At 43.7% G+C, this 12,047-nt stretch overlaps 1 protein-coding gene across 1 annotated transcript in view; it reads left to right on the forward strand.

Moving 5' to 3' along the window:
- The window catches only part of ST8SIA6 (ST8 alpha-N-acetyl-neuraminide alpha-2,8-sialyltransferase 6), a 136,124-nt gene that overhangs the window by 51,779 nt on the left and 72,298 nt on the right, over positions 1–12,047 (forward strand). The window lies entirely within an intron of this gene.

Genomic DNA, 12,047 nt, shown 5'->3' on the forward strand with positions numbered 1-12,047 from the left:
GTGATTCATGGGCACACTGCAGTTGAAGAAATGGTGCTTTCAAGAGGCCTGCCAAGACAAAAACCACTTCTGTATAGACTAAGAAAGGGAGGAAAAAGTAACTCTTCCTCAACCCTCACACATTTGTAGTCGGGACAGGCTTGCAACAAAAGACAGATTAACAAGAGAAAAACAAGCAAGTGTACGAATGCATGCAGTACACGTCCTGTCCCGTGGGAGAGAAGTAACTCAAAGCAGTGGCTTTAGGAGTGTTATGTCGTATATTTGACGAAGAACAATAAATTTCAGAGAAGTGACAAGACAAAAGGAAAGTTGTCCCAGGATCCTAGAGGTAGGAAAATGTGGGTAGGTAAATTTATGGGAAATGGAGGGAGTGAAGTCCACTGTCAGAATCTGCTGGCTTTGTTGCTGAGCTGATAAAAGGTTGTAAAGGAGAATTTACACCCTGGCTTTGGATGGGAAATAGGCGGAGTGTAGGAAGACCTTTTGTCTTTAACGATTATCTTGCCCTGCTTTTAGGCAAACAGAAGGAAGGCAGAGAGCTTTTTGGAGTCAGCTTCTTAATTGCCTCTAGCTCAAAAAACATTTATGTCAAAGAGGCATATTTTGAGGGGACACATTCTGGTCTCTTTTAACAAATACGCCTGAATACTGATTATTATGCAGGGTCTTCATTCCAGTGGCTGTGCTAAGTGTTTTTATGCATTGTCTCCTGCAGATTTTGCATCAAATTCATCAGAGAGGATTTTTCCCATTTTGCACGTGAGGAAGCTGAAATCAGAGGAGTTTAACTTTCTTAAGGTTGAGCATCTAGTGTGTATCAGAGCAGGAGTTTTAACGATTGCCCACTTGCCATCAAAGTTTATCCTCTTGATTACTGTAATTTGTTTACATGATTCAAAAATGTTGTCAGCACTCTCATTTGAGGCGTTAAAAGATACTTTTTATATAAAGGTAAAACCACATACAAATATGAAAATGATCAGTTTTTAAATGTTTTATTTTTATTTTTTAGACAGGGTCTTGCTCTGTCACCCAGGGTGGAGTTCAATGGTGTGATCACGATTCACTGCAGGCTTGACCTCCTGGGCTCAGGCAATCCTCCTATCTCAGCTTCTGGAGTAGCTGGGACTGCAGGCATGTACCACCATGCTTGGCTATTTTTAAAAATTTTTTATAGAGATGAGGTCTTGCAGTTTTCCCCAGGCTGCTCTCAAAACTGCTGGGTTCAAGCGTAAAGATTTTATTTAAGTAATCACAGAAAACTGGGAAGGTGTTATAACCAATTCAAAGGAGAATCCCCAGAACAGATACATTTACATGTATAGATCAGGACGACTAAGCTGAGTGTGTCAGTGGAGGCAGAACTCCTTTTTCCTTGTGGTGTGGAGGAGGGAGAATTGCCTCTCCACTGGGCACAGTTCATTTGCATGCCTGTAAGAATTATTTTGCATTGCTATCACTTATGTACAATTTATAGAATTGCAAAATAGCCCTGTTAAAGAAGAAAGCTCGATGTGAGAAGTAAAGTTTGTAAAACAATACATGGCACCTAATGACCACTCAATATATATCACTCTTATGACCTTCATTCTTTGTTTTTTCATTTGTTTGTTTGTTTTTGAGATAGTGTCTTACTCTGTCTGTCACCCAGGTTGGAGTTTGGTGGTGCCATCTTGGCTCACTGCAACCTCCTCCTCCTGGGTTCAAGCAGTTCTCCTACCTTAGCCTCCTGAGTAGCTGGGATTACAGGCATGCACCACCATGCTTGGCTAATTTTTTTGGTAATTTTTGTAGAGACAGTTTCACCATGTTAGACAGGCTAATCTCAAACTCCTGACCTCAGGGATCCACCTGCCTTGGCCTCCCAAAGTGCTGGGATTACAGGCGTGAGGCACTGCGCCCAGCTCCTTCATTCTTAACTAAGAAGGCATATGAGGATTTTTACATCAGGGAATGTAGATATTAATATTAAAACTATACTTAGTGTTATATCTGAGCAAGTTGTTAAGAAACCGCCACACTCTGAAATCTGACTGTGGATCCTTTATTGCCAGCGACCAAGAGTCAGCTCACACTCAGAATCTTTTGGCCCCAAGGAAGGGGTTTGATTTCCTTTTATGTTGCTAAGGGTGAAGGGGGCAAAGCGGAATTTTACAGAAGCAGAATAAGCAAGTTAGGGAAGGAGGCTGATAACTAGGAGGCAAGGGGCTCCCATGATTGTTGATTAACTAAGGAAGGTATACACAAGCGGTTCCTATGATTGCTGGTTACCAAGGGGGGCATTCGGTACTTTCTATACAATCAATCGAGGGTATGCACAATAGCAAGTGGGCTTGTCAAGAAGGGTATGTTTACAGCGGCTATATGTTTCTATAGTTCCAGGCACAACATGACCCAGTACAGTGTGGCCCAGGTATGCACTCAAGGGAGGAATCGGGGGGTGGGGGGTGGGGAGAAGCCAAGGTGGAGTCAGTCAGGCTCACATCTAAGATGGAGTTAGTTTCGTTCCTCTCATTAGCATATCCAAGATTTTCAAATTGAAAGCACACTAAAGAAAGGTCAAAATAATCTTAGCTATTTAGAGTAAGAAAAAAATATATGTATTAGACTAGACAAGCACAGTAATGAGAAGGGGAAGAAGAGCAGAACAAGGAATTCAATCTGTAACTTCATGGTGAACAATCAATTGAGATGAGTCACCACCTTCAGACTAGAGTAAGACAATATTGTTGGAACTTGGTTAAAAATGACAGAAACATTGCACTGTGGGTGAATTCCCCCCTGACTCTACACTTTTAGGCATGCTTCCCATAGCCAAGGACCTCTTGCCTCTGGACCAGTGAAATGAGACGTGGATGCTCGTGTTTGCAACTTGTCTTCAATCTGTTTCTATTTTGTTTTATCTCTACAGTATTTGCCTGAAGACACCATTGCCTAATTAGAGTCCTACTCTGGCCCATCAAATCTGAAGTTTTTGTAAATCTCCATCTCATACTTGTCCTTCTGATAACCCTCACTTCAGGGTGACTCAGATAAGGCAATATTTTCTGACTGCCCAAATGACCCATGCCTGAGCCAGGTCCATCTGTTTCCCTATGTGGGGTCCTCTGTGGGGTGGCGGGAGACTGAAATTCAGAAGTGGGAGTCTGTGAGGCTCATTCCTATGACTGCCTCCCTTAACATTAGAGTGATGGGCAGTGGTAGTGTTCATGGTGTAGGGAAAATTTTGTGCTACAATGGATAGGTCTGCATTGTTTAGATCACAGACTGCTTTGACTTTTAGTTTTTGTTGTTTTTTTTGGAAACAGAGTCTTACCTTGTCACCCAGGCTGGAGTGCAGTGGCATGATCTTGGCTCACTGCAACCTCCGCCTCCTAGGTTCAAGCGATTCTCCTGCATCAGCCTCCCACTGAGATTACAAGTCTGTGCCACCATGCCCGGCTATGTTTTGTATTTTTAGTAGACATGGGGTTTTACCATGTTGACCGGGCTGGTCTCAAACTCCTGACTGCAGGTGATCCACCCACCTTGGCCTCCTAAAGTACTGGGATTACAGGTGTGAGCCACCATGCCTGGTCAGATCACACACCTCTGAGTTATCTGATTCTGATCCTATGGGAGCTATTTGAGAACGCCAAGTTGCAGTTAACTGATAGCAATGCAAAAGAATTCCTGTCCATAAATATGCAAATTATATCCTGCATGGTAGATGTCCCAATGACTCATCCTCCCCCTCGCCCTCCCATTGACAGATAAATCTCAACATTCCTGATCTGTAAAGGTGGTGGTACTCTGCATTCTCCTTTGAACTGGTTCCCTCATTATGAGTAAAATAAAAGCTTTCACCCATGTTCATTTTATTTGTGCGTGAGAGTTACAATTTTCCTTTTTTTTTTTTTTTTTTGTGACAGGGTCTCGCTCAGTCATCCAGGCTAGAGTGCAGTGGTGCAATCAAAGCTCACTGCAGTCTCCACCTCCTGGGCTCAAGCAATCCTCCCACCTCAGCCTCCTGAGTAGCTGGGACCACAGGCACACACGTCCATGTCTGGCTAATTTTTAATTTTTTTGTAGAGACAGGAGACTCACTATGTTGCCGTCGCAAACTCCTAGGCTCAAGACCTTTCCCTACCTTGGCCTCCCAAATTCTGGCTGGGATTATAGGTGTAAGCCACCGCATCTGGCTGCTATTACATTGTTGAAAACTTATCTTTCAACCATGGTAGGAGAGCAAAAATACATTATAGTAACTGACTCAGAAGCAGAGAGCTAGCTAATTAATCTTCATCGAGGGTAACTGAAGGCAAATAAAAACCAAGTAAGCAGAGATTATTTGCAGAAATTTTTGCAATTTTAAGCTGCCTGCAATGTTTATATATAAAAGAATGAAGCTCTGTAAAGTCATTTTAGGAAAAGTTCCTCTATTTGAATTAAATGGCATTCACCGAAACACAGAATCATGGTTTCTTGAAATTAATATGATTACGGAAAATAGCCGGCTTTCATTCTGCAAGCTCAGATGGTAATTGCGTGTTTACTTGCCCGTCATCCCCACCCGGCTGTTTGCTTCAAGGCAGTAGAGAAACTGTCCTGTACCTTGTTTCATCTCCAGCACTTACCATTCTCTGGCACAGATATCCGGTGAATGACAAAATTGAAAGGCAGCCAGAATCTGCCCCTCATCTTTGTAGGCACTGCAACTTGATTTTGTCAGCTCCTGAGTATGATGGATACACAAAGGCAGACTTTTGTTAACCAGATTCGTAAAGGATGATTTATAAACCAGAATATTAATTTGTTAATTAAAAAGACTACTCAAACCATGGAGTAGACTGGGATGGTTTCCTTTATCTCTCAGGAAAACTACATGGCATGTGTGTGTGTGGCGGATGGGGAGGGGGGAGGCGGCTACATTATAGTTAGAAGTTTGCTTAATGAGCTGGAAGCTGGATCACAGGTAATGACTGTGGCCTCTGTCCCAGGGGCAGGTCAGCCTGCTACATCCCTCTACGGTGCTCAAGATGCTGGTGGCTAGGACGCTGTCCTGGCTCCTCATCCCTGGAATGAGGACAGAGGGTTTCTAAGTATATGGAAAGAACCTTGTAACTCTTTGGGCTTTCTGCTCTTTGATAATATTCTCTGTCTGTTAAAGCATTCTTTGTTCAGAGAGAATAACATTGATTTGGTTTTAATCTTTACATTTAAAATCACAATCCAGTTTTATCTCCTGTACGATCACTGTAAATAGAATTTGGATGTTCTTGAAACTCCTTTGTCACCCATATGCAGATGATTCTTTGGGATGTTTTACTTGGTTGGAGGACTGATTGCATGATTGCATTAATTATGAGTTATACTCAGAGGGTGACATTAATTCTATGTTTCAGGGGCCTTTGTGGATGCTCAGTAAGCACTGATGGCATTGTTTTGTAAGGATTGAACAGCTTGTTTCCTTCAAGAGGCATTCTTTGCATTATCAGGATCTTAATTTTTCTTACTTGGCAGTAGCCATTACAGTCTCTAAGCTTTCGGCTATTCTGTGGAATCTTGTCAGTGGGGCTTGTAAAGTGATCACTTTCAATTCAAGAACGACTTATAAGGATATAATATTTTAAAAGCACATCAACCGTATGTGGATAACAATGATAGTAGAACTGCTTGTTTTTGTGTATCTTTTCTTTCCAACCTTATTAAAGATTCCTGCCCCCCCCCCCCCGCAACATACTGAAGTGATGAACATGTGCCTAACGTCTTGGTTGCCAGTAACAAACAAACAAATTCTGTAATCAAATAATAAAAACAGCCAGAAGCCATAATATAAGACTGGAAGGAACTTAAAAAGGGAAATGTGTACGAATTATGGTTAACAAATACAGGCAGGGGCCAGGTGGTGGATGGCTTTGCAAGCCCAGTTAATAAGGAGTACGAAGCTCATCTCAAGAGTGATGGGATGGAAGGTCTCTGAGCAGGAAAATGATGTGATCAAATGTGCACATGAGACAACCCACCATGGAGGAAATGAGGATGGAGCTGAAGGGGAAGGAGGCTGGGAGAGGTGTTTAGAGGAAGCCAGCAGGCTAAGATGGCCATGGAGGCGCAGTGGATGGGGAAACACTGGTAAACTGAATACCAGCCACTTACTTTAAGTTCACATCAGGAAAAGAAGACCCATGGGAAATACTCACTTTTATACACTGGCCCAAGAAAGATCCTGCAGAAGGACCTTGAATAGCAGAGGTCAGAGGACAAGAAGACAGGACTGTGGTGGAAGCCAGGTGCTAAGTGAGTTGTCAATGGTTCAGATACCCTTGGGGGTCAAGTCCAGATGTGTGGAAATAGCTCTTGGACTTGGTGATGCTATCCAAGAATGGTTTAGCAGATTTGCAGGTAAAGAAAAGGGACAATCGTTGGTTGCTCTTTGAATGATAGGTAAGGCAATAGATGGAGGAGCATAGCAGAATGGGTGATTTTGTTTATTTTTTATTTTAAGATGGAATTGAGCTGGGAAAGGAGACCATGGTAGGGAGAGGGGAAAGATTCAGGAGAGAAAAATCAAGGGATCGGCTGGATCTCAGAGGAGATAGACAGGGATGTGATGGCAGATGGATTATTCTTTTGTGAGAAGGAAGACATTTCTTGCTCTGAGATGGAAAGTCAGGATGGGTTGAACTTAAAGGCCAGTGCCCACCCAGCTGCATCATGTTTCTCTGAAATAGGAGCACAGTTAAATGAGAAGTGAGGAGTGCAGAGAACAGGCAAAGACAATAGGAAACTGGACGCATAGCATAGCCATGGAGGGAACTGGGCATGTAATGGAATTGCCAAGGTATATAAAAGGCCTTGCAAATTGGACACCATGAATTTACCAAGGCACCAACCCACCCACATGATTTTTTTCCAGCACTTCTCATGGGTCAGGTGTACGAACGTAGGATGCCAGGGGCTGTATTGCTATATTAGTGCAGATTTGCAAAGTGGCAAGATGGAGTGGATCAGGGAATCGGGAGGGCTGGTAAGATGTGACAAATGCTACAAGTGGGCAGAAAAGCGATCTTGCACAGTGACATGTGAGCGGAGATTGTGATCTAATGGAGCAATTAGAGAAACATTGGCAGAACAGTTAGAACCATCTCTGCTCATGAGTCAGAGGCTTCTCATGCTAACCAGATTATAGAGTTCTAGCAGAACACCACGAGGGTAGCTATGGCCTCTGCCATGATTTGTCTCTTTGGGGGCACTCTCAACTATATAGTTTGGCAGTTCTGATGTGAACAGGTCCTTTTTTCTGTTTCAAGTAATTCTGGTAAGAAGTTTTTAAGAAGTGCTTTCAACAGAAAATTGGAATAAAATGAAAAAAATTGTTTTAGTCTCAGAATTGACAGAAACAGAATTCATAGTTTGAGCCTGCGAGAGCCTGGTCCCAGGGTTTTGGTTCTTAGAGTTTGCCTGGCAACACTACTGAGTCTTGCTCTTTTTCTCTCCCTTGACTCAACTGCTCAGACGACTAACTTGATTAGTTTTAGGTGGGTCTCTCTCCATTTATATGGGACTTCTACCTGGAAGGAAGCTCTGCTGCAGCAGGATGTGATATGGTCCCCAGTGTAGTAGTCCATTTTCATGCTGCTGATAAAGATATACCCAAGACTGGGTAATTTACAAAGAAAAAGGCATTTAATGGACTCACAGTTCCACATGGCTGGGCAGGCCTTACAATCATGGCAGAAGGCAAAAGGCATGTCTTACAAAGCGGCAGACAAAAGAGAGAATGAGAGTGAATGGGGTTTCCCCTTATAAAACTATCAGACTTATTCTGTACCATGAGAACAGTATGGAAACTGCCTCCATGATTCAAATATTTCTGACAGAGTTCTTCCCATAATGCATGGGAATTATGGGAGCTACAACTCAAGATGAGATTTGGGTGGGGACACAAACCGTATCACCCAGTAGCACTTCCTGGGCTTACAGATCAGCCCACATTTGTCTTGCAGCCATCTCTTGTCCCACCACGTTGTTTCTGGTTCAGAGTCTTTGCAATTCCTACCTTCACCTTGATCAGTTTCTCTCTATCCCCTATGACTTGTCTGAGAGATGTCCCCAATCAGCAGTTAAAGAGGACTCAACCCAACGTCTTCATGTGTGGCGGGCACCAACCTCTCAGATGGGATCTGCTCACAGGTAGTTCTTATCCCAGAATTGAGAGGGTCTGTTTCCAGAGCAAGTTTGAATGACGTTAGATGAAAAAGGAAGAAAACTCTGAAGACTCTTGGAATGAAAAGGAGAGGACAGGGAATGTACAGAGGCAAAGATAACTAAAAGGGCTTCCTTCTTTCATTACCGGTGATAACTTCCTACTGGTGTGAGATGCATCCTACCTCTATGGAAATAATGACTGATTTGAGAAAATAATCCGATGACTTTGAGAGAATGAGAACACATTTATTTACTGACTTCAGCTTGTCAGGTGTTTTTATACACATCCCAGTCAATTCCTAAAATTTCTTTATTGGGTGAGGTTTTTTTTTTTTTTTTTTTTCGCCAGGCTGGAGTGTAGTGGCATGATCCCGGCTCACGGAATCTTCCATTTATTTCCGGTTTCAAGCAGTTCTCCTGCCTCAGCTTCCCGAGTAGCTGGGACAACAGGCACACACCACCACGTCCAGCTAATTTTTTGTACCTTTAGTAAAGACGGGGTTTCACTATGTTGGCCAGGATGGTCTCGATCTCTTGACCTCGTGATCCACCTGCCTCGGCCTCCCAAAGTGCTGGGATTAACCACCGCGCCCAAAGCTCGAAAGCTAAGGTCAGAGAGTGGAGCCCAGATTTAGAGACTGGCCCTGCTGACTCCCAAGACCGATTTTGTCCCCAGGACTTCATCCTGTCACCTCCACTTCTACTCCAGATCCTCTCATTTGTTCCCATGTATCTTTTGTGATTTTAGATTGCCACACTAAACCTGTTCTGAGTTTGTATTTAAAAAGATACTCTCTGATTTGCTGGGTGCAGTGGCTGACGCCTGTAATCCCAGCACTTTGGGAGGCTGAGGTGGGCAGATCACCTGAGGTCAGGAGTTGGAGACCAGCCTGACCAACATGGATAAACCCTGTCTCTACTAAAAATACAAAATTAGCTAGGCATGGTGACGTATGCCTGAAATCCCAGCTCTCGGGAGGCTGAGGCAGGAGAACTGCTTGAATCCAGGAGGCAGAGGTTGCCGTGAGCCAAGATCACACCATGGCACTCCAGCCTGGACAACAAGAGCCAAACTCCATCTTTAAAACAATGGGAGACTGAGACAGAAGAATCGCTTGAACCCAGGAGGAGGAGGTTGCAGTGAGCCGAAAGCGTGCCACTGCACTCCAGCCTGGGCGACAAAGCAAGACTCCGTCTCAAAAAAATAAAATAAGATAAAATAAAATAAAATATACTCTAAGGAGAGACATAGGACACACAATCCTATAGGTGCCTACCAGTCACAGTTTCACAATTCAATGTTGCAACACCATCATAATTCAAAGCATTGCTGGCTTGGTAATTCACTTCATTAATGGTCCTGCCTGCATAAAATACATGGCAAACTGGAAATAAACAAATCCTTGGACAGTATGATAATACATACAGAAAGCACAGAGGGTGATGCTTGGAGACTGTACTAGAGGGAGGGGGGAAGGAAGTTGTGGGGAAGAGAAATCCTATCAGGATTGAGAGGGACTTTTGTGAGCCCATGTGTACTGTGCAGGCAGTGTTTTCAGAAAGCATTTCTGAGAAATATTGGAGAATTAATTATGAATCTGTCTTGTTTATATCTTTACCTTTTTGCCTTCCTATCCTTCACTTCCCACATCCAATCTCCTATGAAGTCCTGTCAGTCTTGCCTTTAGATCTCAAATCTGTCCGCTTCTCTTCCTGCCGATGGACACAGTGTGTGGTGAGGTCTCCAGTCACACCTGTGTCCGATCTCCTCTCTGGAGACACAGGAAGGTGGCTCATTTCTGACTCCCACATTGCAATTAGGTGGGGCGGGTGACCAGTTCTGGCTAATGATGCATTGTACTTCTGACTCAAAACATTTGTATTCAGGGCAAGAACTTCCAGCAGGTTCTTCTCCTGCCACAGCAATTATGGAAGCAGGTTATTGAAATGAAGGTGCCACAAGACTGAAGCAATTTGGATCCCTATGTTAGTCAGAGTTCTCTAGGAAAACAGAACCAATAGAGTAGATAGTAGGAGATTGATTACGAGGAATTAACTCCCATAATTAGGGGAGGCGGAGAAGTCCTCATAACCTGCCGCCTTCAAGCTGGAGCCCCAGGAAAGCCCGTGGTGTAGTTCAGTCTAAGCCCAAAGGTGGAGGAGATTTTGATGGAAACCAGGGGGCCAACAGTGTGAGTCCCAGTCTGAATATGAAGGCCCTAGAACCGGGATCACCACTGCCTAAGGGCAGGAGAAGATGTCCCAGCTCAAGAAGACAGAGTGAACACACCCTTCCTCTGCTTTTTTGTTCTATCCAAGTGCTCAGCAGCTTGGCTGCTACCCACCCCCGTTGATGAGGGCAGTCTTTACTCAGTCTACTGATTCAAATGCTCATCTCTTCCAGAAACACCTTCACAGACACACCCAGAAATCATGTTTTACCAGTTATCTGGGCACCCCTGAGCCCAATCAAGTTGCCACAGTAAATGAACCATCACAAGCTCTAATCTACATGGAGCGCAGGTGCCCTAGATGGCCCCCAGACATGCAGTGGCTGTTTCATGGGCAAGAAAAAAAACCTTCGTTTTATAAAGCAACTGAGAGCTTGACTTGTTTGTTATCATAGTCTATTCTATCCTGACAAGTAAAAGGAGTTGCCATTGCTCTCTCTCCTAGAGTCCAGCAGAAACCTCTTAATTTTTCATTTCCTCTCTTGCCCCATTTCCCCTCATTTCTCTGCAATCACCCCATGGCTCTTCAGCCTTGAATCCTTTTATCTTTTCAGTTCTTCAGATATTCGAGGCTGCTCCCCATTTTAGAACCATTGCACTTTTTTTTTTTGAGACAGGGTCTTACTCTGTCACCCAGGCTGGAGTACAGTGGCCCGATCATGGCTCACTGCAGTCTTGGACTCCTGGGCTCAAGTGATTCACCTGCCTCAGCTTCCTGAAGTGCTGGACTAGAGGTGTGAGGCAGTGTGCCTGGCCTGCACACACTTTTTTCTTTGCCTCAAATGCTCTACGCACTTTGTTTGGATCATCCTTGAGTGTCTCCACCTGAATGATACTTCGTTGGAGGCCTCCTTTGACCCCTCAGTGTGAGTAGAGACCACCTCTTCCAAGCCATATACTATGGCCATAACCAATCACAGTTCATAATTCCATCTTGCTTTGTGTGGTTATTTTTATCTTTCTCCTTAATCAGAGTGCAAGCTCGGCTAGGGAATGAGACCATGTCTATTTTCTCTTCCTCTCTGTCCTAAATAACCTGTGTATGGCCCAACCCATATTATGCTGCCCATAAATATCTTCATTAAATAAATGCATTAACAGCAAGTTAGAGTTGTATATGTGTGTGTGTGCGTGTGTGTGTGTGTGTGTGTGTGTGTGTGTGTGTGTATATATATATATATATATATTTTTTTTTTTTTTTTATTTTGTGAGGCAGAGTCTCACTGTAGCACCCAGGCTGGAGTGCAATGGTGTGGTCTCGGCTCACTGCAACCTCTGCCTCCCAGCTTCAAGCGATTCTCCTGCCTCAGCCTCCCAAAGTAGCTGGGATTACAAGCATCCGCTAGCATGCCTAATTTTTGTATTTTAGTAGAGATGGGGTTTCACCATGTTAGCCAGGCTGGTTCCAAACTCCTGGCCTTATGATCCGCCTGCCTTGGCTTCCCAAAGTGCTGGGATTACAGGCGTGAATCATTGTGCCCAGCCTCATATATATATTTTTAAGTCTTGGAAAGAGATAGTTAATTTTTCTGAGCACTTAGTATGTGTGACGCACATTACAAGTGCTTTACATTGCTACTTGGCACAGTAACAGTAATACTATGAGATAAGCACAGTTATCCT

This window comes from Sapajus apella, unplaced genomic scaffold (genome assembly GCF_009761245.1).
Source record: "Sapajus apella isolate SASKATOON/1434 unplaced genomic scaffold, GSC_monkey_1.0 scaffold53, whole genome shotgun sequence".
Taxonomy (NCBI): Eukaryota; Metazoa; Chordata; class Mammalia; order Primates; family Cebidae; genus Sapajus; species Sapajus apella.